The sequence below is a fragment of the Cynocephalus volans genome, chromosome 5, assembly GCF_027409185.1.
Source record: "Cynocephalus volans isolate mCynVol1 chromosome 5, mCynVol1.pri, whole genome shotgun sequence".
Lineage (NCBI taxonomy): Eukaryota > Metazoa > Chordata > Mammalia > Dermoptera > Cynocephalidae > Cynocephalus > Cynocephalus volans.
The window spans coordinates 28881925-28886383 of record NC_084464.1 but is presented as its reverse complement, the minus strand read 5'-3'; positions in this window follow the sequence as shown (position 1 = coordinate 28886383).

Genomic DNA, 4459 nt, shown 5'->3' with positions numbered 1-4459 from the left:
AATTTAACTGCTTTTTTTCCTAATTAGATTTAGCAATTAGGATCACCCATTAACCTAGAGTTTTCCTGTAAGTGTCTCATCCTCCATTATGTCTGCCTGGCTTGCAGCACCACGGCTGTGTAATTGGCTGTTAAATCTACATCTATTCAAAGCAGAGGAGATAGACAGCCAAATCCAGGTGGCGGGCTCTTTAATCCAGTTAGATTTAAGAAGCATGTGTAAAGCACTTTGCCAGCCACTCCAGGCTGAGGGGAAGATGAGCAAGACAGTCTGGGACCTCTAGGATCCCATGAGTCATTCATTTATTCATTTAATAAATATTTATTGAGTACTTACTATATGCTAGGCACTGTTCTAAACATTGGGGATATAGTAATAAGCAAAGGAAACAAAAACCCTGTAGTTTCTGGAGGAGGCAGACAATAAAAAAATAAATAAATAAGTGTATAGTATGCCAGATCACCATAAGTGCTATGGAAAAACTATTGTAATCTAGGCATATGTATTAAAAAGCAAACACACACACTATATATTGGTGCAAAGTACTCTGGTGTTATAATGGAGACAAAAATTCATTTTGCATAGAGGAATTTGGCAAACAGTGAGATTTAAGCTGGCCCCTGAAGAACGTTAAGGTGAATGTAGCTGCATTGCTGAGAGGCAAGGGAAAAAAAGCTTCCCAGGCACTGTGAAACATTTCAGCAAAGCTCCAGGAGTAAGGAGACAGGGGGAGTAAAGCATAGTCAGAGGAGCTGAGTAGCTTTCTCCAGCTGCAACAGTGGGTGGGATGGCAGGTGGAGTAGGGGCCTGGTCTGGAAAGGTAGGTAGAGGCTAAGTGATGGAGGATTTTTGACTGGCAGGCCGAGGAGTTTGGGTTGAACTCTGCCTGCAGTGGGAAGCTACTGAGTGTTTTGGTGGGGAGTGCCCTGGGCAGATGTATTTACAGATGAGGCAATGCTGGCAGCTGGATGCCTTGTCCAGGTGCAGGGAGACACCTGAGGTGATGCTGCCCTTTGTGGCTGGCACCTAGTGCACCAAGGCAGGAAGAGTGTTTGGTTTTCTATTACTCAGATTATTCAGGATAACAAGCTGCATTGATTTTCGCTAGACTTTTGCATTCACATGCGATCATTTATTCACTCAGAAGCTGCTCATATTCAAGTTCAAAAACAGTAATCTGAGGCACTGACAGATTCACAGCTTTTATAGCTGTACTTGAGCAACTCGAGAGCCCTCACACTTGAGCTCTGTGGATAGTTCTTACTGATTTCTTGCACTAAGCCTCAGTAATTCTTGCAATGATGTGTGGCATGTGTCTTCTCTTGAGAAATGGCAGGTAGATGGTGAGAGAAGTTTTGGAAAGGAGTGAATCCCACCACCTTCACTCTTCTGACATTACAGAGGGTCAGAGGTGATCCAGAGCCCTGAATGAAGAGAGGCAGCAAATACTTTCATTTCACAAATTTATTTCATTATCAGCCCCTAGTTGACTCCTCTTCACTTACTCGTCCAACAAAGACATTTGATTCACCTGCGTTCAAAAAAAATATTTTTTATTTGCTTGTTCTTTCCCTGCTTCCACATCTTAGGCTTGTCCCCCTGCCCCTCCCTTTGTTGGTATTTATGATGTGTGGAAGGAAAAATAGAGATGCTTACATAGGGGTTTTTAGACATTTTTGCCACACTATGTGTGTAATGCAAATCTTCCCCCATCTTTCCTCAAAGCCTTGAGTGAAATATCCATTTCTCAGAAATGCTTTGTGGAGTTGGCTCTAGTATTTTGGCCAGTCTCCCAGGGGGTGGGGGCCTGGAACAGGGGCTGCCCTTGGGGGCCACTGTGCTGGTTACAGTCCCCCGCAGTCACAGAAGAAGGATGCACGAAGATTCCCTGCCTCCACCTCTAGGGCCTAACCAGCCCACAGCTCTTGTCTCTCCTCAGGGATGAGTGGTGGAAATTCAAAGCCAGGGGAAAGGGCCAGGAAAGAAATAATATTAACATTGATACCTTGAAAGTATAAAGATGTGCCAAAGGGCCGACCCGTGGCTCACTCAGGAGAGTGCAGCGCTGGGAGCGCAGGAGCGCTTCCGCCGTGGGTTCAGATCCTATATAGGGATGGCCGGTGCGCTCACTGGCTGAGCGCGGTGCGGACAACACCAAGCCAAGGGTTAAGATCCCCTTACCGGTCACAAAAAAGGACAAAAAAAAAAAAAAAAAAAAAGATGGGCCAAAACTTAAGTCCTTCGGTTGTTTCTTACAATTCTTTCAAACGGTCATAAACAACGCTGGAAGTCCCAGAATTGTCATTCCATTTGGCCCTACCTGTATGCCTCCTCACTGTTTGTTTCAGGTTTGTTTTTTTCCCCTAACAAACACGTGGTTGTTAAAAGTGCCCTCCAACTCCAGGGTGCTGGTGGAGAGAGTTTGGGCTGTTAGTCACATGCCTTAAAAAACAAAACAGAACAAAAAAAAAGAAAACAGTTTACTGGCTGTTATGTCCCTTCAGATATCCTACACTAAGGTAAACCTCTGATACCATCTGAGGCCAGGTGTTAAGGCTGTCCCTTTAGAAGTGGCGTTGTCTGGGGGTGACGCCTTCACTGGACTCCTGGCTCTTCCTCTTTCTAGCTCTGGGACCTTGGGCACGTCACTTCAGCTCTCTGTGCCTCAGGTCCTCAACTGTAGAATGAGGCCGAGAAAAGTCCTGACTTCACAGGCGTGTTGTGAGCTTGAAATGAACTGATTCCTTTAAAGCCTTTAGAACCGCCTGCTGAGGGACCTGTCAAAAGATTCTTAAGTACTGATTGTAAATTTAGGTTAAATACCAGGAGGGAGAGGGGAGGCATGGCTGTTTCTCAAAAGGAGAAAGAGCTTTCAAACCTGGAGGTGATAGAAAAATGGAAAAGCTCTCCAGAGGCAAGTTCTGAAAGAGAAGAGGGTCATGGCTTCCACAGACAAGAATGCAGGGGGCGCGCCTCCCCTCTCCCCTGCAGACAGAGAGAACGCAGAAGAGAGGGTGTGGGGGAAGGTTTAGAATGCTGTTTGAAGAGTTTCCTTTTCCAGTGTAAATGGTTCATTTCTGCAAGCTACACTTGCTTTTGGAAGACTTTCTATAATAACTAAAACCCAGGAAAGTTGTGGTTACACATTTGCAGGAACTTAGGTTTGAACAGGTAACCTAAGTGCCATTTCAGAAGGTGCTTTTTGACTCTAGGGGGTGTCATGCACCCTACCACCTGGGGACAGCATACCTCATATAGGGACAGCCTTTAGAGAGGCTTAGAAATGGTAGCTTTGCCTTTTTCTCTCTCCCCCCCATAACTCCCTGACACACACTCTCCTGGCTCAGTTCAGCCTCAGCCTCTGGTTTTGAACACAAAGGACATTTGTTGCACGTAATCATTTTCTAAAGCTGGCCCATTTCCATTATGAATAATCATGACACAGGGGTGAAGGACAAAGGTAACTCCACGTTGGAAACTACTAAGAGGCCACGATTCATTTTTGGTTTCTTTATTGAGCAGCCTATCTCAGTTAGATAATTTGCAGCAAAGTTTTACCCTGGAGCAAGTTTCCTCAGTCATGTTAAATTCATGGGGAAAATCCTCCTAGGATTTAGAGTTGAAAAATAGCTTTAATAACGGAAACGCTGATGTAAAGAGCAGGGAAAGGCAGCATGTTCTAACCATTTAGGAAAAAAAAATGGGTAAGATGTTACTAATAAGCTGTGCGATATTTTTATCCTACGTTTTCTTCATCTGAAGGAATACGGAGATGAGCTTTTAAATTCTGAATGATTACCTGACAGCTTCCATCCCTAGGGCAAATTATTAGCAAGGGTTTCATTTTGCTATTACCTTTACTTAAAACTCAGAGGACACATGCTTACCAGAGCCAGACAAAGAAGATAAGGTTTATGGACAAGAGTGTGGTGAGCAGAATTGTGAAATCAACTACGTCTTGATTCCCTTTCATAACCTTTTGGGACACTGACCTTCTTACCAGGGGAGCTGAGGGCAGGAGCTGGCAGGGCCTACAGCACCCTCTACCTGACTTTCCAGCATCATCCCTATTTCACACCAACCCCTCCAACCACGTACACTATATTCCAGTCATGCCTAACTGCCCGCCGATTCCCAAATATGCCATGTTTTTGAACATGCTCCTTCCACCCACCTACTTGCCTCTTTCCACCCAACCTCTGACTCATCTTTCAAGACTTCTCTCCAATGAGACTTTCTTCCAGAAAATCTTCCAACCCCAGGCATAGTTAGTGGCATCTTCTTCTTTCCCCTCCATGGTGCCCAGTCCCTGACTCGACTGAGAAACTTAGGTGGGAATTACTAGTTCAGTCTCAACTCCCCTTGGTATCCCAGAGATGGCAAGGACTTGAATCTCAGAAACCTGTACCCTCCAGCCCAGGGGTTCCCAACAGCAGCAATATCAACATTCTGTGCTGGA